Source organism: Linepithema humile, chromosome 5 (genome assembly GCF_040581485.1).
Source record: "Linepithema humile isolate Giens D197 chromosome 5, Lhum_UNIL_v1.0, whole genome shotgun sequence".
In the NCBI taxonomy this organism is placed as follows: Eukaryota; Metazoa; Arthropoda; class Insecta; order Hymenoptera; family Formicidae; genus Linepithema; species Linepithema humile.
Genome location: NC_090132.1, coordinates 3,239,542 through 3,266,723, shown reverse-complemented (window position 1 = coordinate 3,266,723; position 27,182 = coordinate 3,239,542). Strand labels below are relative to the sequence as shown.

General features: G+C 43.4%; 1 protein-coding gene and 1 long non-coding RNA gene across 2 annotated transcripts in view; one reads left to right on the top strand and one right to left on the bottom strand.

Moving 5' to 3' along the window:
- Positions 1 to 27,182, top strand: part of heca (headcase) — a 157,281-nt gene that overhangs the window by 35,712 nt on the left and 94,387 nt on the right. The window lies entirely within an intron of this gene.
- Positions 23,157 to 25,088, bottom strand: LOC105675438 (uncharacterized). Its single transcript, XR_001101265.2, has 3 exons — positions 24,174 to 25,088; positions 23,552 to 23,742; positions 23,157 to 23,351 (listed from the first exon to the last, which is right to left on the bottom strand). It is a non-coding gene; the product is annotated as an uncharacterized lncRNA (long non-coding RNA).

The window sequence follows — 27,182 nt, the reverse complement described above, 5'->3', positions numbered from 1 at the left end:
CGTCGGCTTTTTCCTCGGCTGTCTTCCACAGGGAGTCTCGGCAAGGGGAGACTCTGATAGAGAAATAGTTGGAATACGAGGCGTTACGCGCGGTGATTTGGTTCTTGTGCACAATGGATCGATCCGTCTGCGTTCTTCGAGTCAACTTAGATCCTCCGAAACGCGCGGAATATTGCCGCCTCGAACTTGGTCTTATTGGCATTAGAAATTCTCCTTGTAATTTATCGCAAATATTGCCTTAACAGATTATATATATATATATATATATATATATATATATATATACACACAGTGTTAATAAACGACGTAAAAATGGTAATCTAAATTTATTAATCCAGCACGCTCGCGCGACGTCAGCTGATATAACGAAGGAGCTCTTTAAGAGCTGATAACTGGAGAGAAGCATGGGATGATTAATGCAGAAAGTTCACCTCCGTTGGGCGCAACTGATTAAAGGCCGAAGTATCTTTGGTAGCAATGTACCGGTAATTGAGATATAAATTCTCATAGTGAAATAGTGTCTCCGAAATACCCTGTGTCGAAGAGAACGCGAAGCGGCGTGGCGCGAAGTCGCTCGCGTGAAACGACCTCGAAGCATCGGCCATGGGCTGCGAGGGGAATACCGCGAAAAGTTCGTAGATTTATTACGCTATTACCGAGGGCGATAGAGGATTGGGCGCGGGAAGGAACGGTTTATGGGTGCGAACGCCGAAATTTGCCTGCGGGAGGTCAATATAACCGTTCGGCCGGAGAACAAACGCGCGGCTTTCCCCTTCGGACGCACGCACCGTCCGCGAGAGAAAACCGTGCCGACGAGCGCGTTCCCACGAGAAGAAGGCGCGCGTGCGGCGGACGCGCGCACGCAGTGAGGCACGCCGACCTTTCGATTTTGCGTGAGCGGTGGTCCGACTTCGCCATCGTCGGATGGACTAAATGCGCGGTATACCAGCCGGTAACATTTGTACGTAATCGCGCGGGAAACTGCGCGAAATGCCGACGATGAAAATTGTTTCGCCTGCCGCGACGAGGGAACGGAGTCACATCTCGATGAACCCGTTGCGCAAGCGAGATACTCAGCACCGTCCGATGAAATATGGTTGAACAATTATATTTGGTATGCGGGATCAATTTCTCTCATCGCGCGAGTTCTCGCATGGCGATTTACGTGACTCGCAGGGATTTTAAGCCTCAACTTCAACTGTCGTAAAAGTCGCTGTAGATTATCGTACTTAGCATTTAACTATCGCAGTCCGCTGTAACTGCGATTGTAGCTCGCGCGATTCGGAGCATAAAGCGCGTTCCCGGGAAATCTAAGAGAAAAGGCCAAAGTCGTTAATTGTAATGGTTAGCGGATGGTTGTGAGAAAGTTGAGCCATACATACGCGGTATTGTCAGACGCTTTTCTAATGATTCTATTCATAGAATATGATTTATTGTTATCAGCACATTTAGTGTAAAAGTGTGTTCAATATGCTGACGCGATATTTATCGACAATTTTCTTATTAATATTCGAAATTATAACTTTGCACGACTCCTTATAAGAAAAATTCAAGAAAATGAGCAATACTTTGGTGAAAAACTGCAAAATTCTTTGTACAGCGTCTAGTGTATGCGAGTATAATTCAAAGAGAAAGTCAGAGTGTGGTAGTTTTGGGACAGTTTGTGTGCGGAGCGCGCGGCGACAAGATTACCACCGAATTTTCATTACTTTCACATGGCGGGGCGTCTGTGGCGACGATAGCGAACGTGGAAGTTGGCCGGGTGGTGCTGCGCATTGTCCGGGCTAGGGAATGGCATCCTATTAAAGTCACCAAGATGGAGCCGCGCCCGGTCCTCTCCCTGGCCGAAGTGCCAGAGATAGTTGTAGAGCAGGAAGCCACGTTGTCCCAGGTATGTACGTCGTATACCCGCGTGACTTGTATTTCTGGGAACCGATATTTCCCGTCCGTGAAATACCGTGGGCATTCTACCGAGACGCACGCGAAGTGAAATGAGATGTTTCTCAATAAACCAGGAATTTTAACGTGGCTGGATGCTCGCATTTCAGTTATTAATTTGTTTCTTTGTTCGAGATTCATTGATCTTTATTGAAAGTTTTGAAATATTTGTACGGTTTTTCCACATAATAGGAGATATATTATTGTTCTGTATTTCAGTTTTTATTTTTAAAATTTATTTCATCTATAAAATACGTGAAGAATGAAAGGATTTTTTTATAATAATAATATATTAATATAAAGGACTTGTGAAAGCTTTGAAATCACGCATTTCCAATACGGTTTTTTAATTTAATTAATAATCTATTCGATATATCATATTAAAGAATGTGTTTACCGCGACCGGATGGAAAGTATTTTTCACGCTCATAATGATGCGTTTTAGCAAGGGTGCAATTTAAACTTTAGACGACGTCGTTACAAGGGATGAAAGTTCGGCCTCGTAATCGTCCGTAGCGCTGAATGTCAAGGGCAAGGGGTGGTGGCTGGGGTTTGTGGATGCGAACAGGCGGGCAGGGGTAGTGGCGATGGCTATGGTCGATATTGGAACCAGCCAGGATCGGCCAAATTTACGATTGCCAGAGGCGATTTCGGTATGGAACGGATTCTTCTCGCACAATGGTACATCGCTGTTATGTGTGCTTCAGCTTGTTTTCTATCTCACGATTGGGAAACTGATTTTAGAACTTTGATTGAGAATTGTAGGAGTGTTTTTAACGGAGTTTAGATTTGGTGCCAAAATAAAAAAAAGTTAGTGAGAAATAGCAGCGTCAATATCATTTTATGCGTATTTTCAATTATTATTTTACGTTCCAAAAATAATTGACGTGAAAATTTTGCAAAAATTATACATTAAAAAGTTATTTATTACTGAAAGAAGAATTTAAATAATAATTTTACTGCCAATTCTTAGAAAAATATAATATTCGATTTTGAATAAAAAATTTTATATTATATAAATTAGTTTGATATTAAAATAAATGGAAATACTGTGTTATCTAATCTACTAATAAAATATAATTAGTAGTGTCGTTTTTTGAACTTGGCCGGAGACACTACCGCATCTCCTGATTAGAAATGTTTTTTTTTGTCTTTTAAAAAGATATAATCGGAATATATTGATTCTAAGGAACCATAACAGTTTCAGCCAGTTTCTACTATAATTCCGAGAAGACCGTGCGGTGAAAAAAAACGTTTCATCCACATTCAGCACGCTCTCATTTTCTTTTCACATATATTTTCTCACATAGTTCGCACACATTCCTCGACAGATTACATTGGCTGCTTGAGAATCGCAAAAAAGGGGGACAGGGTATTCGTGCGAACTTTAGTATGGCCAAATCTCTCTCGGCGCGCCTTCTCTCGCTCCGTTTAACAGCGAGATATCAGTCTCGTTCCATCTTGAAGGAGGACTGAAAGCGGGGCGAATTCACACCGGGAGGCGAGAGCAACCTATTTTTTGCCCGCAGTGCTGCGAATGTCAGGGGCCGACGGCCCGGCTTGTCAGAACAACGTCCAGCGACGACGGGCAACCCTTTCGGTTATCCGTGCGGTTCGCGTGAGCTCGAACCGGGGCGAACCCCGGCCAATCCTCGGCGCTTTCCCTCGTCCCTTGGTAGACCGAGACGTCCGCCGCACGGTCGGATACCGCACAGTCCTCTTGGACACCGAACCCTCTCCCGTGACATTAACGCGACCCTCGCACTTTGAGTCCTGAATATCAACGACATTAGCCGCAACCCCTGGCAGGTTGATGGCCCGGGACGCCAGCGGAATGTCAAAATCGTGGCTTGGTCCCCGGGCTGGTATTCCGCCGACATTGCTATTGATACAATATATCTGAATAGTGGCAACGCGTCGTATCGCGTCGCGATTGGCGACAATTTGTACCGATAGCTTGTAGACGAGGCACGAGAAAGAACGGAACAGAAATGGAAACATAAATGTACACTGTAAAGATGCGATTGAATCGTTCGAATTATAATGAGATTCCAAATCATTTAATCGTGTGTGTTAAATATCGTGAAAATAATCACAAATAATTATTTTGCTAGACAAAATCAATTTTGCACATTGAGGATATAATTCGAAGTAATTTTTCTAGCGCTGACTTTCAACATCAACAGCTGTTTTCATTCTGCCAAATTGCTTTTATCGTTTACGACTGGTGGTGAATTCTTGCTGCGTCAGGATCAGAAGTTGCGTGAGAAGTTCGAGCGAAGCGTATCCGTGAAAGGAACTTTCGGACTTTAAGGCGAGATAGATGGTCGTTCATTCGCTGCCGTACGCAACGCTGTTTCCGAGAAGCCTGACAACAAGTGTGAAGTGACTGCCGCGGAGGATAAATGCGGAGAGGTTACCGCTCGAAGTGACTGACTCGCTCGTTAGCTCAAGTTCGCCGAGTTTGTTTCGCGTGTCGCTCCGCTCCCAGACGCATCTTTCGCGCGTCCGTCATTCGTTCCAGCGGACGCTCGAGACATCCTGCGAGCAACTTCGAGAAAACTCGTATTCATCACGCTTACGTAGACTCGCTAAATCTTCAACTACCGAAGTGACAATGAAAGCGGGATGATTTATTCCTCGCTGAATAACACGACGGCGATTCGCATTCAACGTTTCTCGTGCCATTGTCGAAACACCAGTGCCGTTTTCTCGCGACACAATTTTTTTCTCCCCGGACCGAGAGTCGTATCCTTGTCGCTGGATTTACCGTGAATCCCGAATAATCTCTCCCGAATGGTCAGTGAGGACGAAAAGGTGGAGGGATAGAAAGAACGGCGACAGAAAGAACACGTTATACGGTGGGAATTCGGAAGGTCCGGGTTCTCGACGGCAACACGAAAGAGGAGGAACCGTGGCGCGCGACGCGCGGGCGGGATGTTTGCGAGCGGGGGATCAATACGCGTCGTCGTGCCCGGCAATGGTCATGAAATCATCCGTATCGCGTCTCTCCCTTAGTAGCTTGGCGGCCCTTCGTCCGATCGATCTTAAACCGACGCGTGCCATGCCATCCGGAAAGGTTGTTCTTTCAAGTCTCTTCGACTCGGCTGGACACCGCGCGGTTTCTCCTTCCGGATCCCAAGCTCAATTTCTCAGGAGTCATCGGGAATTCCGAAACTCGCCGGCGTGTTTACCATTCTTTTTTTCCGTCTCTCTCTCTTTCGCGTCGTCGTTACGTCGCTTCCGGGCGTTATGATCTTTATTAAAACCAGCTGAGCCTGTTTTTCGCGACAGTAGCTGAAGAAGGACGGAGGTGACCTCGTCACTGCTTTCTTATTTCTTCGTGAGCGCAGGAGAGGTTATTGCGAATATTTGATAGACACAACCAATTAGCAATTTTAGTTCCGCCTCCTAGTTTCTCGCTCCTTTTTGTCCCTCTCTCGGGATATTTCGCTCGCCTCGACCCAGCTTTATGGCACTCGCGTCTTCGACAGCCATAAAACTCCTCGAGAGGCCGTTCTCGAAGCTGTAAAGTCTACGGACCGTAGAGCGCTGATCCTGCTTAAAATTCGCGCATACATAAATTCGAATTAAACGTACCCGCCCTCTTTCTTATCTTGGGTGAACGTTCAGATTGCGTCATAAAGAAAGCGAGTTTTGGACGGATGGTATCAATATTGCTCGTCCCATTGTTCTCAAACTTCCTACTTCTGCCGATGAGATCGCTCGAGCCTAAAAATACTCCTTCACGACGACAAAACTTGGTCATCGCCCATCTTCCAGGGTCTCTAATACAAACATCGACGGAGCCCTCGATCGGGTGAATCGTGTGTCCTCGCCCGATCCTTTGCCCTTTCTCCTTCGGGATGTTCTTTTGACCCGTCAGCTTCTCAGACGGTGCTACGCAAATTAGCGATCTTTATACGGTCCTCTTCTCTTTAAGTCTGCCGGGTGGGGCGCGGGGGGAGGGTGGTGGGCAGCAGGGGGTGTGGGTGGGAATCAATGGCGCAGCTGACGAGCGTTCGGTTGCGCGTGCGCGCAGACAATTCTATCGACCGTTGCTGCAGCACAGACACGGCCTACCCCTTCCAACCCCACCGGGGGGTGGGAGGGGGAGGGGGTGCTCAGGCTGATCTCTATACCGGGACGCGGGGGCGGCTCGCCTCTCGACGACGTGTTACGGCGGCGGCGGGGGGGGGGGGTACGCGAGGTGGCTGCGGCACCCGGCGGCGGGCAGCGGTGGCGGTGGCGGTGGCGCTGCAGCGCTCTGCGGCCTTGACTCTGCGCTCGCTAACTTTTCCCGATGATCCACGGTAGACACCCCGGCGACACACCGCCAGACGACCCGGCGGCCTCCTCCTCTACCGCTTCTCTTCTTCCTCATTTCTCTTCTTCCTTTTCGCCGTCTCCTGTACTCCGGATTCTTTCGCCGGGGACTTAACGCCCCAGCGCCGTGGGAATCGTCTGTGATACTCATAACCCATTTTACACTTGAAGAAGAAATGTCCTATCGAAGGGCGGTGGTTGTGCACGCCATCCCTGTCCTTAGACCCCAGAAAACGGACGAAAGTATCGATAAAGGCGGCAGTTTATGCACGCGACGCTCGTAGGACGGCGAACGTTAACTCTTTCCTCGACCATTTTTGTACAATAAGGTTTTTTTAATCGCGCACTGCGCCATTTGCTATGCGCGTCAAGTCGAATAAATTTTCAAACGAAGGATTGATTACTCCGAGGTCGATTTCGTACTTTCTTCCAGCCGTAGCCGTACTGCAAAAAGCGAGAAAGGAGAAAGGAAAAACACGTTGAACGAAGGCGAATGAAAAGTCTCAGAGGAATCGACCCTGACGGTCGAAAGTGAACGAACCGGACCGTACTCTCATAATTAATTCTCACGCGAAATTGATTTCCAGCCCGCGTCCATCGCGATAAAAGATTAATAGTTGCCGTCTACACCGTTATATTAACTTTACACGGATACTGTAGTACTCTCTCTCTTTCTCTCTCTAGGCCCTTTCAACTTGGGCGCAGTTTCTTGCGCGTCTGTAACATGATAAATCGCTTTATCTATCTCGCGGCGTCTCGTCGTACCGCGTCGACGGTAGAAGAAAATGAAAGTTGGAAAAATGGTGCGCGCGCGACGCGAGGGGGGCGGCGGGCGGGAGTCGTAACCTTTGGAACGGCGAAATATACTGGATTATGATGAGGTATCTCCCCAGGAGAGAGACGCTGAAACACAGTCTTTGAACTTGACTCGAGCCGTGGGGGAGAAATGGGGTGGCTTTCGCCGGGAGGCGACGAAATCTAAAGCTCCTCGACGCGATGGCCTCGACTTTAAGATCTCTCGTCCCCTCTCATTTCAACACGCTCGCGACACCACCCACGCGCTTTGTGCACCCGAATGTTTTCGACTCACGCGACAAGCGTAATCGAGGGGTGTGGCAGAGGACAGGGGCTCGAGGGGGACGACGCGGCTGCCGGGAAAAGGTGTACTTTACGACAGATCTTCTTTCTCGACACGCGCGCATTTTAAGTAAACTCGGCGACGACGAGGGACGTCCTATCGCGTTTTACACGAGGCTGCCTCGCACAGACCTTCTTCTGTCCCTGCATCGTTACGCAATCTTGCGGAAAGAGAAATAATGACTCCTTTCCGCACGCTCGTCTTCTTCTCTTTTATCCATGCTTCTTCAACCGTTATGATCTACTACTTTAACATTGAGTTTTATACACGACAATCGGTATTTGTATTGAATAAATCTGACATGAGAGACATCGTCGTGAGTAGTATTCTATATTTTTTATTTTTTTAATCTGATAATCTATAATTTATGGTAAAATTATATTTACATTCTTATATAATATACATAAACATTTTAAAAAATCAAAAAAATGTAAAAATATATATTAGTACTACAGTAAAATGAAAATTATAAATAAATGTTTTTATCTTGAATTTAATTCTGAATTATATAGATCTTTTAAAGTGAACTTACTTTGTTTGAGAAAAAGAGATATAGCATATCGATTAATCGATTGCACATTGCCTAAAAAGGAATACACTTACCTGTATCTTTCATTTTATTGTTTAGTTTCTTTAGACTGTGGAACTCATTAGAATTCATATCTACACATATAACAAGAATATTTCCCTTTATTTCCCGCTATCGTCGTCGACAACGACTTCACGGCGCGACGTACGCTGTAATTAAGGGGCGGCCCTGCTAGCAATTTTAACCCTTTGTAAGTAAACGCTCCGTTCACGCGAAAATCAGACAGCCAACGTTAATCGTCGTCGTCGTCGTCGTCGTCGACGACGTCTCGTCTTCTGCGTCGACTAACAACGACTCGCGCGCGTCATCCTTGTAGATCTCGACCGCCGCCGACGACTGTCGCGCTATCATCGGGCAGACAATAGCGTGATTAGGACACAATGTTCCCTTGCTGCTTCCCCCGTCCTCTCCCAACGGCCGCGCGTTGCTCCTCTCGGGGACATACCTCGGTGCATCCGCCAACACACACGTAAACACGTACCTATAATCCGTGCACGCAGAGCAACACGGTGTGCACTCCAACGACCTCCAAGCCCGTCCTCCGACGACGACGACGAGTACCGGAAGCCATTGTGCGGCTGGTCTCTGTCTCGGTTTGTTACCGGCTTGTACTGGGGGAGTGTTGCGGCGCGCGACTGCGAGACGTCAACCGCGCATTAAGTTGATGTATGAGCTCCCAGGCCCGAGACACTGTCTGGCTGATGGCCTTCGTTTACGGTGTTCGACCGAGGGGAAAGCCCCGAGAAAATTCGCACCTATCCTTCTTCTTCCACCACAAACGGCGCTCTCAAGGGCTGGCTCTCCTCCTGCCGATGAGTTGCCGATAACTGATAAGCGTTCGGGGCACGAGGGAGACGTTCAGAAACCTTTCGGTGGTTTAATTAATGAGCGCGGTTGAAATTTTGATTAAATACTTACTCTGTTCGGAAGATACAGCGTTTTGAAATTCTTAACATTTTTCTCATTTTTTCGTCGTGTTGGAAATTTCAGTTACCACGAATTAATCAATAATCATTGCGCATGTATTTTTATTACGTTATATAGTTAAAACTTTTTTTTTAAAAGATGAATGAAAAAAAAATTTTAGGATTTAAAGTTCAAAGAAACTATACTTGTGTTTTCTCCGATGAAATCTTTTCATCGCTAATTGGTCAATGAGATCTTTTACGATCGTAACGATCGATGCGAGTCTCTTAAAGATAGTGAATAATAGAACAGGAATAGGAAGCAATCACGCATAAGTGCACATGAAACAATTATTATTATTACCTATTTCCTGAAAGGACTCTAAGATTCTTTAACGAGATACTAGAGAAAGTTAATTCCGTTTAATGCAGGGTCATTAGAAATTGCTTGCACAAACGCGTACTATTGACTAAGTCGCAAGAAGAGGGCTTTCGGGTCGTTTACACGCCGTTCTTTCCATCAGATCATCCGTGAAGAACACACGCGCACACTTGCGCGGCGAACTTGCGCCACGTGCGCAAATTCTTGTAAAAACGGCGAGAGCTGTTGGTGAGAATCGTCATTTGCAAGAGTTACAGTCGGGTTCCACGTCAAAGGGCCGCCGGCTAATCAGCTCCCCAAACAGAGACCGAGGCTAATCTTCCCCAGCTCATCAGCGACGGTCTCTGTCGCGTTTGTGAGAGAGCAGTGGAAAGCGACGAGCGGAAGGGTCGCGTCCCTTGATATACAACGGTATTTGATAGAAGATAGACCGTCACATAGACACACGCGGCTTACACTGGAATCGGCGCAAATCGTGCATAAAGACGAATATCCCGTCATTTATCGATAACGAGTGAAAATACAAAATATTAACGCGAAAGACTTATCGAATATCGCAAATATTAAAATTTAAAATATAAGAGAGAAAATAATGCGCTACAACGTGAAACAAAACATCGTGGAATATAAATCCAAACTTAAATGAGTGATGTTTCGCGATGTATAGAGAAATTGATTAAACAATGATTTTGATAAATTTCTCGACGTACAATTTTTCGCAGATGATTTCACGTGTCGATGAACTCGGTTCCACTCGATGAAGGGGATCGTAAAGCTTGCCTTTAAAATTACTATCCGGGGAAATGCGTGACGGTGGTCCACGCAGAAGGTCGCTCGGGGGTTTGCCGTGGTATATATATGAGAAATCGGATTTTCGTTCTTCGTAAAGCCCGGAGAGGAGGGAGGTAAATCGCTCCGCGCCGTCTCGTGCTCGTTTCGGATTCTCGGCATGTTGCCGCCTTGCACGAGCGAGCCGGTCGTTCCGAATGGAGTGGAAAGTAGCGTCACGTCCGGGCGACTAGACGAGTAGAAGGATTGTCTCGGGATTCCAGTGGTTCCCCGAGGCCAGACACACACGCGACGCACCGAATTCTTCTCCAGACTCTGCTGCAGCATCTCTTAAATAAAGTCCGAGCAGATAACATCACGCGCATCGGTTGACTGCGGGATAGGTATTCAATTTTTATCTCGCATGCTCGGTGGTAATCCAGTCGAGATGAATAACGGAAACGGCTCTCTTTTTTTTTCCGCGATTTTTTCCATCCACTAAACCATCAATATGGGAATCGGAAAAAAGCGGAAATCGAAATATAAGATCTGAGAATAAATACAAATTTGTTAAGAAATATAATAAACATATTCATCAAAATATACATAATAAATATAAATTTATTTAAAAAAGTTATTTCAGTGCAGAGTGCATCTTATAATGTAAAATAATAATTACATTTTTTGATAAATTGTTTCCATTTTTTTCTTAAATCAATGACGATAGCTCCGGCGGATGTTTTAATGCATATATTTGAATATCGTAAATGCCAGAGTAAATATTAGAATAAATCTTACGTTTCGGTAGCGTTGCTACCGACAGGCTTCTTCAAGTTGATACGAGATGAAAGGAAGCGTAAAGTAGACACAACATGGAGAACGGTGCGTTTCCGCCACTTCGCCGAGAGCCAGCCTACGAGCTCTCGTCGGAATCTCGTTCGCAGCGGCTTTGTGCCGAAGTAGCGAGACGTTGCCCTGCTTTTCGTCTCGACGTTTCGATCCGCCGCCTCCGCCGTCGCCGCCGAACTGTGCTCATCTACCACGCGATGTAGAACGGCCTCCTCCTTCAGCAGATTCGTCGATCTATCATCGGGCGAGCCTCGTTGACTTTATCCGATCTGCCCGTTCTACGCTTCTATCGCGTTTTCTTGGCATACCATAATGAAGATTTATAGGGAGCTTATCGTGAGGGGGGAGGAGGGAGGGGGATCATCGAGATGGCTTTTATTGTCGTTCTCGAAAAGTTTTTCCGAGGTTTTAAGCACTGCGTCTCCTCTTCGGCCGCCCCTCACGCTGCCCTGTGAGAACGGAGACGCGACGACCGCAGGACACAGCGCCGAGTATATTAAACTTTTTTTATAGAGCGTAGTAAGAGGATTGTGTCATATTAAATGGCTCCGCCTGCGCCGTCTCTCTTCGTCTTTCTCTCTATTAGAACCGTCTGGTTCACCTGCGTGTCTTTTTTGTTCTTCCTTTTGTGTCTCAGGGTAAACGTCCGCACCCGTCGAGATGGTGCATTATTGCACGAGATACGGTCTCGCAGTAAATAACCTGGGATAATACGTTAAGCGAGCCGGAGACACCTTTCTCGATCGAAATTAATAGACACGGTTCTGTTGCCACGAGAAGAATATTACTTTAAATTATCATCCAACAGCACTTCCTTGGCGATTAATAGTGGCGATAGGATCCTCTAAATTGTAGATCTAGTGCGATTATATCGCTTGATCATTTCCCTTTAAATACTGTGTTTCATGAGATCGTCAAATTGTTGTTATATAATTTTTCTCCGCTATACAAGTGTGTGCGCTTCCTTATTCCTTTCTATGAATAATTTTTACAGAGCAATAGTGCATTATAGTGAAATCTACAAATGGTACTTATTTGCGATACAAAATTTATCTCAAGTTACTTTAACGTTAACATCTATTGAATTAATTCGTCAAATAAAAAATAAATGAATCACGGTATATAGAAAGCTTAGAAGAAATATTATATAAAATGAAAGAAATCTATAAAATAGAACTGCCGGAAGAGCCGGCAGTTTCGATGGTAGTAAATAGTCACCAGAAACCATTGACGCGTTCGCAGTAAAATCGGGGTCGCTCGAATTCATTTCGGAAAAAGTATAAATTTATGTCTATAGTTTGCGTAATATAATAAGTGACGCGGAACAATCGCCGCGCGGATCGATACACCGACATGGTTTTATTACCGTTATCGTCACGGCCGCGGCATTTCATGAACAAATCGCGAATCGAGCGACGACGACGACAGCGTGTTCTCGTTTCACGGCGATTAGATCTCGTTTGCTATTGAATTTCACGATCGCGTCGTAGATCCACGAAGGGTCTCCGCGCAGAGCTTCCCAATGCAGACGACATAAATTTCCATTATCGGACGAGCCTGTATCCGGCCTAGACGCGGTTATTGTCCGCTAAGTTTCTACGCTACTTCATCCGCATGCCGTCTCCAACTTCTCGAGAACGGATCGCGCAGCCACATCCGCGTCTCTCCTATACATTTATCTCGTTTGCACGATACATTTATTGTCGATCCTCAGCGCGGGCGTCGAGCAAGCTTTTATGGCGGCAAATTTACATATATTTTTATACACCGGCGATATATATTCTTTTATAATTCCATTGGCATATTTATATCTGCGAGATTCAGTCACGCGTAAAAAATATATCGGGATATCAGGTGATCTGTAGGTCTTCGTGGTTTTATAAACGGTATTGAATTCAATCGGAATGGTAACGGAGTGACAACGAATAAAACCGACGGGAAAATATATATATCCGTGAGCTAGATCTCAAACGATCCGTCGAAGATCGAAGCAAGTTATTTGCCTGCAGAGCGTGCCGTTTCCTTACGGCGATAATAATCACCCCTTTTGTCCGGCGACTCGCGCGAGAGACGCGGATATATCTCGCGGGAGATAATCTCGGGATACGGGTCGGCCCCTACTTTCACGGTGTAAGACGTACTTTAAGTCGCTTTTAATCGAGTTCTCAGACCGTGTAAGTCGAAGAGGGAATGCCGCGGCACGTAGCACGTTAGGTCGTCGGGCGATCCTGCTGAAGGAGCTGCAAGGAAGAAGAGGCGCGTATACCTGCTTTATATGCAAACGATGGGAATGACGACGTCGCTTTCCCCCCTCGGGTCTTAAGGCGTTAAGTAATTGCGCGAAGTAATCCTGGATATGGGTTATCGTTATCAGCGAAATCACTGGTGTTACGCCTCGATCCTTTTGTACATAATCAGAAATCTTCAAGTCGGAGCGTTGATCATAGGGAAATGTACGACCTAGGCGACCCGTTATATACATCAAATCCTTTAAATTATTATTGCAAACATACTGTACTTTTTCGAAAGCAATATTTAAATAATTGGAAAATTATCACGTTTGATGCAACAAATATCAGTCATTTGCGATCTGAATGAATTATGAAATCCAATAAGTTGATCGTAAAGAAATATATGATTTAAGCGATCCGTTATATACATCAAATCCTTTGAATTATTATTGCAAACGTACTATGTTCTCGAAAGCAACATTCTGTTCTTTTAAAGATAGACTCAAGATAGGAAAGAACTCAAGATAGGATTTAAATACTAATTATGGCACACTTGCACACTTAAGAGTTCTTAACTGCGCAAATGTTACATAGAATGTCTGTATTAACTATATAAAAAATTTACATCGCCATTTCTCATATCTTTTCAAGATTTCATATCACGTCTTTTTAAACAAAGCGCAAACTGAAAATTCTATTACAGCGAAATCCACTTGAAGTTAAATGACGAATAAAGTTTTGTTATCTATCCGCATTTAGCTCACGGGTTAAAGGGTGCGTTTTTTTCCTTTTACGGAATAAGTATGGGACTCGGATGGAATTCTGTGCGTCCGAGTTGAGGGAAAAAGGCGGATATTAAAGAGTGCGGGGATGTAACGGGCTCTACGGTCAGGTTGAAAAACGGCTCTTACTACGGTAGTTAATTCCAAAGAGGTCCCGGTCGTGTCATCAGCTATCCACGGCGTGGCTCCCGCGGGATAGCCTCCCGGTAATCGCGGCGTTTTGTCATTTTTACGTCGGCAAAAAAACGAGAAACGTCGGGGCTCAAAAGGAGCTTATACCGAGATGGAAGATTGCGTTCGCTGCTTAAGGATAGGCCATACTCGTGAGTGTGTGCATAAATGAGCGTGCCGCAGGGCCCTTTTTGTGCTAAAAAAGGGGTCCACGGTGATGTCATTTGTTTTTGTGACAAGCGGTAATCATTTATGCGAAAACATATTCGAAGTTATTAAATTAAATTACATATGAAATATTGAAGGAGAAAGATAAGATGTATATTATATTGATTGCGGATTAATTGTCTTCATATCGATATTTAAGTTAATATTAATGTGTTTAATTTATCGTTAATAATAATTTCAAGATATTGATTTTATTTCGTATGCATTCATCGTACAAGTGCGTTGAAGAAACGAGCGCGGAAATAACTGAAGAAATTTGCATTGATGTCATAATTCGTCGATATTCTCAGAATCCGAAGGTTTTTCATACTTTAAGCTGAACAGGTCTGTTGCGTCGATTGCCGACATTCGACACGACACTCGCGCACCATATATCGAAGTGTATTTTAGAGTCGCGTGTCCGGAAAGATTGTCGCAGGTCAGTTAGACGCGACGTGAATCACCGAGCACATTCACTGCCAAGGAATTGTTCGCGGTTCGCATCAGAGCACACACGTACGACTCCGTCTCGGGTTCGTGTGAGATATCTTGCGCAGAATATTGTCGAATAATTAGCATATGGAAATATTATCTTTTGTTTTCCGTAATTAGTTTTGAAAGACAAGTGGAGTGACGTGCACGTGGAAAAATACAAACAGAAATTACATAAGCGTTAAAAATTAATATTCATAATTTGATTAAATTTAGCTTTGCGTTATTTTCGACTCTATTTTTTTAGATATCAAGCCGTAACAGCTGCCGCGATTATTTTTATTTTAGATATTATCGCCACCATTTTTTGCAACCTAGAATATAAAGACTTGATTTGTTCTTTTATTGGTTTCCCCGACAATACATCGTGTTAAGTATATATAGATACATAAAATAGAATTCCCAGAAAGAGTATTGTGTTATGTCTACGTCTCAAAGATATGTTGAATCTACCATTGTAGTATGCGAATGTTATCGATACAATATGTATGTATTGAGATCGAGGGTGGAGAAAAGAAGCCACTGCGGAATATCACGATTCCATCTTCGAGTGATGATTTTTGTTTGAATAGAAACGTGTATTTATTGAGACTGAAGACATATATTATCTTATCTTTCAAGAGTTATTGATGCTACATTAACTTTTCCAGTGCAATTTTTGTTCTCTCAGCCGCTCGTTAATGTTATTATCGCAAACAGGAAGCGACATACAGTTGGTCCACGACGCCACGTATAATTATACAATAAAAGTGTAGATACGGTTGATCCCAGGTGTTGTTCGGATATCGGGAGATTTTATCAAGATTTTCGTACCCTATATTTCTTACTTAGGCGATAAGCTTACGGCCGCTTCTCGTGGGTTGCAAGCATATTGGCCGGGACAATCGCGATACGACAGACGGAAGGAACGTGCCGTCTAGGGCCTGGGGGCTATTCAATTACGGCTAACCGACGGCTTTGCTTTCCTTCACAGACGAGAATTACGACGAAGCATACGGCTCTCCCGCATGTCCGTCGTCGATAGGCCGCGCTTTATCGGGCCTCGCCAAGCCCGTGTTCGAAATATCGTGCGTCCCCCCGCTACATGCTCGCGAGAAACCTGTTCAAGACGAAAGCAGAAATATTTCCCGAGCGCCACGTGTTCCATTATCTTTTATCAATGCTGGCAAAAATGTTTATCGTGTCCACGTGTACGTTGATACGCGATCTTGGTATTTATTCTGTAACAAGCTCGAAGGGGGGTCCGATGAAATGATAGAAATTCCGCACATTGTTGCAAAGAAAGCAGAAATGTTTTCTATAGCGCGCTTATGCTTCTATTACGATTAAGAGAAATTTACTTTCCAGAGAACTTTGTTATCGGACCGCCTTTGTGCTCATTAACTGACGATTAATTGCAGAATGCTGCGGTTTTAATCGCGATATTGCGGAATCCCGGTTTCTCGGGCGCAGACGCGACGCGAAAGTCGCAACGCGGTATATACGGGCTTATAAATTTCTCAAATAAAGGAATGCGGGGAGGGAGATTCTTGCATCTTCATGTACCGAGGGGGCCATTAAAACTTTTCGCGTACTTAGCCAGAATTTATTTCGACTTAAACGTGCGCGTGCGTCCACCTTCACAAAGGCCGTTGTATAATGTTAGCAGTCGTTCTTGCGGCAAAGCGGCCGGCTCTCGCTTCGAACCGCATGCAACACATTCGCCTTGGTAATTTCAAACTTTTGATATAACCGTCGGATTTGCGAATCTTCACAATAGCCGATGGAAATTCTGCCGCTCTCGGTCTCGCGCAAATTTACGCGGCCACTGTTTTCCCATCGAAAAGTTATTCCTCGACAAAAGTTTCGACGGTTTCGGTAATTACCCGGGCTACGCGCCCTTGCAAGCTATAAATCGCCGAACGAGTCGACAGCGGTACTTAACGCCGGCTTAAAGGACTTACTATGCAAACGCGCACCGTAAAGTGTAATACGCGAAATGCGGTTAGTCCAAATGTGCGAAGGTGCCTAATATTTTTCAGCTAAGACACTTAATCTTGTTAATTTTCTCGGAGTCGATTAACTCGGTTATTGCAAAGGTAAATAGCTTTTCATTCATCATGGACTTGTTTCGTCCAGTATGATACATTATCGGAAAATTGGAATACATTAATTGCATTTTATAAAATTACGAATTCACGCAATTCTTATCTACTTTGTAAAATTATGAATGATATTGCGCGTTTACGAAAGTGCCAGCGAAGCATTCATCATTCTATTAAAGTAATATCGTAATAGCTGGCTTTGATGTCGCGGCGCATGTAAAACGACCTGTACGCGATTACCGTCTTGAATGCAAGTTCGCGCATGGGGAAATGACCGAGTTCGCTCCCTATTAATTATCCGGCGATGCCCGGGTGGACGAAGCGGATGGCAATTATGCGAGAAAAACGACGGAGACGCGCGACGTCCCGTGAGTGCCACCAGTCCCACGTATAAATTACCACGAGGGTGGTGGCTTCGTAGAGGCCGTCCCCGCGACGTTCCCGAATTAGAATTCCGTTTTCGCCTCGGCCGTAGGAAAAGCCGCGCTTTGGGCGAAACTTAGAAATTTGTATGTTTTCGCTTCGACAAGGCAAAAGACGTCGCTGAAAAATCTTTTCAACGATGAATAAATCGCTGGTCTTCGCTAAACAAACCGTTATAATGAGAGAAGCGGACAGAAATAACAGCGTCGATTGAAATAATAGAGATGATTACGATAAGTGCCGAGCAGTCGGTAAGCAGTTCGGTTCGTCACCGTGCAATTGCGATTATACGAGGTAACCTCTCGTCCGATTAATTTAATTACACGCTTAACGCGCGACCTCGGGGCGAGCAGCACAGATACGCGCGCACACAATGTGTCTATTATCCTTTATGTAACCGTCAGGTAGCTTTAATAAGAAACGGGAAGTCTCGTCGAAAATGCTCTTCATCGCGCGCTGATCTTCGCACGTCGTCGCGCAACAATCTCGAACATTCCGCGCTATCATGTCGGCCGAGGTGATCGCGATAAGAACAGTATCATGACCGAACCCTGTAGCTGCGACCTTGTATTATGTGCTTGCGCGCCATCGTATGAGAGTGCATTATACACGCTGCGCGAAAGGAATCCTTGGGAATCCCGTCTGCTCCAGTCGACCTTCTTTGGACATTATTCTATTCTTGCTCTTTTGACCCCGTCGAGTTCTCCCGAGAAAGCGTAAATCGCACATTAGACGTTAATGATAGCGTTTGTTGTAAGGCTGCGCTTATGGCGATGTTTAATAGAACTCGCCTTTTTCGCAGCTTGTGAAATTATTGCCGCGAAAGGTTTTTGTTGGAAATACGGCGACCCGGTAACGAGACTACGCTGCGAATAATTAAACGTAAATCATCTCTTCGAAGGCGCAGAGTTGGTGCGTCACGTGCGACAATAGACGCTTACATTGAAATAAGTTTTAATCTCCATCTCATGACGTAACGTTTCACCGCACGCAACGCGAATATCTCGTTACAGAACGCGCGTCGTGTTGCGGTTAAGTATATTGCGTTTAATTTTTCACTTTTACGCGCGGAAAAATACGCGCGTATTCGCGAGGCTTTTACAAAGTTATCTCAATGTGTTTCCTTCACTTCGGATATTGGCAGACACGAATTGCGCATTCGTCTCGTAAAGCCTCTACGTGCGTGCGTGCAGCTCGAAGCGCGGAAAGCGTGGACGAACCTTTAACGTGGACGTTCTTTACATCGCGATCGATAAAATTTACGGGAAAGTAAAATGCGCTTTTCCCGAGGTACGACAAATTTCTCGACACGTCGCCATTCATCGAACGGCGGCGCGGCTTTTAACGTGTACGTCTCGCCGGTAGAGAGCGGCCGATAAATGGTCGTGCTAGCGCTGCTGCCGGCTCCGCGTGCACTTGCATCGAACGCGCATAATAATCAGTCAACGACCGCACGCGCGCTGCTACTTTTGCGTCAGGGTCGACTCGGCAACGTGCCGTAACGTTGAGCTAGGTGAGTAATATCGCCTCTCTGTGCCAGAGCTATTTACCGGCTCTATTCTTACACACATCAGCATACCCGACGAGAATAGACGTGGTCCGCTAGTATGCGTGTGACTAGGCGCGCTTATACGATACAGCGATGCATCATAATAGCGTCATTTTATTTTTAATATCAAGTATTTTTCACTTATTCCTTGTTATAATATTAATCCTCAATGGTGGGTAGAAAATTACTGAATGAAAAGTAAGTAGCGGTTTGTTGTTACAAGTAGCGCCTTTATTTTAATCGCAAATAACATGAGATTTTCTTTTAGAGTTTATTACTATATGTAGATTTAACAAATGACAAATAATGGAAAATTCTTTTTTTTTTTAATTTATTTTGAATAAACTTTTCAATTTGAAATATATTTTCGGTTTTTACGAGTGAGATATTTAAATTGTCGATTAATCGAAAAATATCCGCATTATTTCGTAATTAGCTGATTTATTTAACGATAATGACTGCAATTATCTCATCACATGTTCGAATCAAACCGGATAGATCGACCGATATATTCGCGTTGATTGGTGATTTAAACTTCGCTTCGGCTGTAACCCTGATCTACCGCTATGAAAAACCAACCGGTCGTCAGCATCTCGTGGTGTGCGTCGTAATTGCCGAGTAAAATGTTATTTTTCATTAAAAGACTGCCTAGTTCTGTTGCCAAGCGCCGCGCGGGCATGCGAGCAACGTTTTTGTGGTAGGTTAGTAATTCCGCCGTCTCACGCCGCGCGTTACGTATTCGCTTCACGCTACGAAGCCCACGCGTGCTTCGCAGTCAGCCGCCGTACCGCTGGACCAATGACTGGGGGCCGCGAAGCTTTTTCACGTCGTCGTATATTATCGGCACTGCCACAATGTGCACCGGCGAGCGACGCTGATGAAACGTGATCGCGCCTGAAGCCGTACTCTGGCGCGAGTTACAATGTTCAGCGCATTGCGAGATTTAGGCGCGGTTGGCACTCGAGTTAACAATTCATCTTGTTCACGATGACGTTGCCAACTGGTGGATTCTGATCAAGCGTTGAACGTAATCCAGCACGTAGTCTAATATTATGATATTCTCTTAGAAATAAATTTACTGATTAGTATTTATGTATATTTAATTTTATTAATGCTCTGCTCCAATTTTATTTCCACTCTGTTCCAATTTTTCGTGGAACACATTGCTGTTCTTGAATATCGCGGAGACGGTTTATAGATTTGCAATGAACACTGTGCAGTGTACTTCTTTTTTATGGATTTTCGGAAGTGACATCGCCAAGAATTTATTATTCTTCATTATTCTAACAGAACGACGATTGAACTATAATTGACTCTTTTCTGCTTCTTCATTAACTATCAGAATTAGGGCGACTGTATATATTTTTTCTTTGCAAGAAGAATGCTGTTGACAAATAAAGCAGAATATTTTTACTCCTAATGTCGTGTTTTGCTTCGTGAATGTGTTGCATTGTGAAGCAGCCAAGAGACTGTAAGTGAGAAAATTCAATTTATCTTTGAATAGCAAATCGCACTTTAACCCCTGATACATCCGAATTGGATAATAAGTTTCTGTCGCGAAGTAATTGATTCGTCCTAGGAGTCGTGACATCTCGCCTCTACGTAAGACAAATCGATCTCGCGGCGTGTGACGATCGACCAATCGCGGTGGGTCTTTCCGCTCAGCAGCGTGCCTTGTGACGTATACGACGAAACGACGGGAGGTGACAGTCAGGTTTCTGTTGACCTAGGTCAGTAATACAGTCTGTCGGCGCCGTTGATTCTATTCTTACGTCCCATGTTACTCAACACACCGTCATTGTTATGTGCAACATGAATCCAGCTTTGCGGCGAACAGATATAATTGCATACATGTAAAAGGTTTTTTTTTTTCTTTTTTTTCGAATATTTTTGTAAAAACATTTCCGCGATATTGCATATGCATTTATTCAATATGCGGATAGCTAGTAATCAATAGCGACGTATTAACCTTCAAGTATACGAACGTGGAAAAAACCGTGTCACGTTGATAAGTGTACATGTGACGCGTAGTTTATTCTTATATGTTCCGCAGGCGATTCAAGTGTAATTTACGTATACGTATAAATCGCGTGGGTACATGCGTCCGAGATTTTTTCTGCTCGATACATATAAAATAGCGGAGAACCTGCAGACTTCAACTGTCGTAAATAATAATTTACGACGTGATTTAAATCGCATAAAATTAGCTTATTTATAGAAGCCACTTTTTCTCCAGAAAACAAAACAATCCTTTTATTTTACACGAAAAATGTAGTCGGAAAGTGCGATGTTCCGTGTATTATTTTTAAATAGTTTTAGTTACAAATACTGGATGCGCGATAAAAGCACCGTGAGAATACTCTCATAAATAATAACCAGTACATTGCGATCTTCGCGGGTTAAAGGTCGCTTCGCGACGTAACTGTGAGCCCGCGCGAAGATGTTATCGGTGGGATAATTGAAAGAATCATATATTTACGAACATTTGCGATACATCGATAAGCGAACTGCGCTCGGCCTTATGCTAGCAATAGTTTTTCTTATTAGTTACGTTCCCAACGAGGCGTTAAGGCTGCAGGTATTAGACGGCTCTTAATGAGATTCCGGCATTAAGTGCGCACAATGAGCACGTTTTCCAGCGTGTGGCGAGCGCGCGGGCACACAAGCGCGCACATCTCGCCGGTGAATAGCGAGCTTGCCGCGCGGCGAACGGTGTCGGTAGTGCAGTAAACCCGCGCCGCCGGATAAATATACGGTATTATATAAGTTGTTTGCAAGCCAAGGAACGAAGAGAGCCGGTCTACGAATGCGGTCGGCTTATACATACATTGCGCAATAATCGGGCGAGCTCTCTGCTCGACCGGGCGCGGCGGGCGGCATTTAACCGCGATGGCTTTCATTATCCCCTGTCGTCGTGTTGTGTTGGAAACAATAAAGCGAAATAGCGTCGGGCAGCCGTGAAAAAAAAAATAATATTCCCTATTATGAATCGAAGATTCCTCACCGGCCTCGCGATTGCGTACTTTCTCTCCTGCAATTATACCGGTGTTAAACTCGATAAAAGTAAGAAGATCGCCGGGCTCGTGAAAAATAAAGGAGATAAGCCGAGTTTTGGATTGCTTTCGGTTATTCTCGTGCGAATAAACGCGTTTCATCGCGAAGTTAAATAAAACCGTCCGGCTCGTTCGTAGAATCTAATCCGTCTGACTGATCGACGTCATCGGCAGGCAATGCGAATCGTACATGCCGCATTCTTATGGTTAATGGGGATAGTTGGTGGTTGCAAACCTTCACCGCGGCGAGAATACCCGTCGTTTAATAGCCCTCTGAATCGTTCTACAATGGTGATTAATTTTCAATCGATGCCGCAGCGCTTTTTTTCTCACCCCGCCGGGAAACTGTCAGCGCGCAACGCGCGTTTGACGGCCGCCAAATCAGCCGACCATTATCCGCCATCGCCTACCGTTTTTTCCGTCTCCGCCGTTCTTTAGTAAATCGAACACCCCACCGCCTCTGCCATTTCGTCGTATTGTTACCGGATAAAAGGACGGGTCGCACCGATCGTAGGTATACCGGTCGCCGTGTTCTCTCTTGTGCCATCCTGTCCCGACTGACACCCGCTCCTCTCTGCCGTTCAGATTTCGGGACAGCCAGCGAAAACGGTAACGATCCATGATCAGCCGCGACAGCTGTTAATGCGCCACGATGAATTCGATTCGACGACCGGAGGGTAACGGAGCGAGCAAAAGAGAAAGAGAGAGAGAGAGAGAGAGAGAGAGAGAGAGAGAGAGAGAGAGAGACGGATGGTAAAGCCGGTCCCAGGAGCCAGCCAGGCCCCTGGGTGGAAACTACTGCTTGATTGCGTACGAATGTGACGCGATTTCATGGGTTTCATCGTGAAAGAAAGAGAGAATGATGAAAAAAAGAGAAAAGAAAGCTCCGGCAATCGTCGACGTGTCGGAAGGTATGGGGGTCGAGGGTGCGAGAATAGGAAGAGCGGCGCTCGCTTCCTCTCATTCCCTCAGCGGGATCGACAGGTTCAAAGGGATTCTAGAAGGGCCGGATTTTCTCGTTTGAGGAGCGTGCGACGTGAGCTTTTAGACAATTTCTCAAGCGTGTGCGGGTCACGTCGGTAACGCGAGCGAATACGCCAGCACATCGCTGTTCTGATTTTCACCCTTCGGAGCTCATAGATGATGATGGCATTGGTGATGTCTCTCGTAAATATTGTAAGAGAGAAAGAGGATTTGGTAGATGCTGTTGAAATGACTAGTTAAATTGAAAGTGAATGTGAAATTATTTGCAAGTGATAACAAAGTATGTGATTTTTTAAATCTGCATGGTTTATTAAAGTCACGTGACTATCTTGTAATATAGATCTTGAAAATAATTGCACATGAAAATATCAATAAGTCGTTATTACAATGACATCTCAATTAGCAGCAGCAAGACTCCACGCATGAGTCCAAAGAGTTTTTCAATTGACATTTCGGACAGAAACAATCCTTGATACATTACTGAAAAAAAAGGATATAAAAGTAGAATATTGGTAAAAGCATCTGTTTCTTAATTTTAAATAAACCTTTTTATATACGACCACAAAATAGTTTTTTTTTTGAAAATTATTTATATATAAAATTAAATTTAAATATTTTTAAATGTTTTTAATAGGTTTTGCAATTAAAGAAAAAAATAAATCCAGCAAAAGATTACTCACTAATGTGCAAATTGGTTTGGGATTTTCTTGTACGATGGTTGATCTGCAGTCCGATCAGATTTCGCCTTTAGGGCACTTTGGGGGAGGAGAGGAGCATAAGGGTAGGGTGGCGGCATAGGAGGGCAGTGGTGGCTCAGTAGGACACGTTAGTGGCGGTAACGGCGACAGCGGAATAAGACCGCTCATGACAGCTGTAGAGCGAGTAAAATTATCTATTATTAAGACTCCGCTGGAGAAAAATCAATTTTTATCACTTAATAATAGCATATCAAACAATAACTAGATATAAAAATATTAAAATAAATTATAATATACCAGAGTTACAATGAAAATTAATGTAGAAGATTTTGCAAAGCTTAAATAAGCACTTTAATTGCATATCCTTTAATAAACTTGGCGCGCTTAAAACTCTCCTTGAAAGAAGAATTTGTTGGAATATAAATAACTAGTACATTAATTTTAAATTAAACTCGTAGAATCTTAGCTTGCATCCTTTTTACTAAAATATTTGAAAATACAAAAGTTATGAAAAATAATATGTAATTAAATTTGTTAGTACAGTTGAAATTATCTTTAAATATTATGGAGAATATAATATTAGATACAATTTTGTTGTACTTACTGATGCAGACGACCACGAAAAAGAAGAGAACCATCATGTTGCGAGTCATGTTAAACATTTTTTTTTGTTGCTTGCTGTTAGTTGCTTGTTGAACGTTTTGAATGAATTGTAAGTTTGAAGCGTTTTTTATATCAGAACTTCGCGCTTTAGTATTTTCATTTATCCGTGCAGTAATGTAATACAATGAAGAAACCAAAACTTTTATATTGCAGTTACAGATGTGTTTCTTAGCTTAAAATGCTGAAGTATCATAATATGACACGTCTTCTTAATATTTCGTCATTCTTTAAACCTTTCTTATTTTTTGTTTTATCGTTCCAATATGCAACACGCACCTATTGTTATGAAAGTTGAGAAACACAATCTTGTTTTTTGAGAATTCTTTTCCAAATGATTTACGACATTCTAAAAATATCGCGGATCTAAACAGATAAGATTACAAATGAAAATTTTATTTATAGTTATTTGATTTTTCACATTTTTAAAAGCTTTTAATAATCGTACATTTAAGCAATATTGATATTTTGTATTTCGAGTGCTGTTATGTCAATATTATTACCATTGAAGTATACTTAATTCTAAACATATGTGTTATTGCGAGCATAAGTATTTTTCCATTTAAACCGGATGATATATTGTCTTGATGACCTTTTTTATCTTGTACATTTATTTGCGATTTAAATGAGGTCATTGCCATTAATGTTTAATTTTATTCGCAGTCACGAATGAAATATAATCGCGATAACATTTTTTAATTACGTTCATATTTGCGATTTAAATAAACTCATTGTTATTTACATTAGAGTTTTCACACGTCATGCTATTTTTGTGGTAACAAAAATTTAGACCCGTCACATATTTTTTTCTTCTCGAAAGTCAATATAGTCAAAAGTATAGTCTTTATATATATCGCACAGTATAATATATCGATTTAATCGGGGATAAAACTGTTTTGTTTAAGGAGTATAAAATGATATATTTTAGCTGTCTCTATATTTTAGGTAGTTTATATCTTACACGTGCACGCATACACACATCTGTGCTATTTAATTCGCAAGTTTGAAAATTTCTAATAGTTAGTTATGAATAGCGATATATTTTACTTTGAATACTATAATGGTGTCGCTAATAGCATCATTTTTTATTGAAACGCGCTTACAACATTAAACATATGTATTGTCCACGTCATGTGTTGATCACATTTTACCATTCATACAACTGGAGATATAGTTACAATGACCTTTTTTATATTGCGCATTTATTTGTGATTTAAATAAGGTCGTTGGCATTAATTTGTCATATGTTATTAACAAGAATGACAATGTAGTCAGGATGAAATGATTCGATAAATTCTTCCTCTTTTTATAAAAATGTTAATTAAATGTTTATAGTTCTCTCTGATATTATCAGGATTGACATACTAATTTACTTTTTATGTCATATAATTCACGATATCATATAAATATTAATGTTTCCTTAATCTAAGTGTTTTTAATTCTAATATTTGCTATCGAATACACACCGCTTTTGCTCGAACTTGTTTTTGTGCATCTTTATTTTGTTATTTTCGATGCTATTAATTATATCACATTTCAATTTACTTTATTGCTTGATATCGTAATAATTTCTTTTTTTTTTTTGACAAAAGCCAATCAACTGAATAAGTTATCTTTTTATCATGATTATTGTATGCGCCATCGAAAATTTACATTTGCACTTGTCGTGAAAACATTACGAGTTATAATATACGAGAATAATTTAATGGCGTTCCGTCTCGCTGTCGCTTTGTCTTCTTAACGTACTGCAGCGATCTTTGGGTGTACAATTTTATTGTCTTCGTGTTTTGGACGCAGCTGCTTGCCCCGTTGGTCCTTTCGTCGCTGGCAACAATGGGACACGTGCCAGCGGGGACAAAGGTGGCTGCATTCTGAAGCTATAATATAATCGTTGTATAAACTTCTATAACCGCATTTCTAGAAGTCCGTCAAATAACGGTGCTTTTGAAGACGGGGATAGCTTTTGATGTCGTAGGGTGCAAAACGAGAATGCACGGTCGTTTGGATGCGTAGATATCTCCGGTATAAAAACCGAGAGTAACGGTATCTTTTTCAAGCGTGAAAGAAAAGGGAAAGGAAAGTCCTGCCACTTTACATTATCCGGTTACTTTGATTATTGATGAGGAATCTAAATTTATTGCGACAAAGTATATACCCTCGCCTCGCTACAGAGAGCTTTATCATTTAATCGCTTTGATCTCGTGTCGTTAAATTATTCCGATTGAGACTCGCGCGTTCTCTCTCGCATTCATTATTACTTAATTAAATTGTGCATTTGATTTGATGTACCATCTCTAACGCACATTAACGTCTCCGTCGGGCGGCATACTACGGGAACGGTTGTTCCGCGCTATCCGTCCTGGTAATCTCCTTAACGAAGAATCCACCCCTCCGTCATCATGCGGCGAAGGGAAATACTACTTCCTTGCTAAATCCAATAAGCGACTATCGGATACGCTTGTCTACTCTCCCGAGAGATGAAATTCGTGACCAATGTGCGTCGCGGGGCGGGAGATGGGGGTGAGAGTGAGGGAGAGGGTGAGGGAAGGGGGCGAAATAAGAGGACGAGAGAAACAATCCCATTCTGCCTCGGCGTTCAGAAGCGGAAAGAATCCCGGCATTGACGACGGACGAGTGGCAGGTGCGCGCCCGTTTCTAGGATCGAGAGTGTACCGGGACCCCTTAATGCGGTATTTCATCGGTCATAATCCTCCCTTTACGGGACGGCCCTTTGTCCTCGAGGAATGAAAGTAGTGTGTGATATCGAATGGCTATATCTCTCTTTCTGACTCGATTACGCGCTCCTCCGAAGCCTAGTTGGATGGAAGTCATCGACGCATTTTCGCGAGTCGCGAGCGTTGCGCGAAAATAACTTGCTTTCGTTATTCAGTCAGTTGTTCAATGTCGTGTGAGGTGGCGTGTATCAAATTCGGCAACTGTTCGATCGGAACCC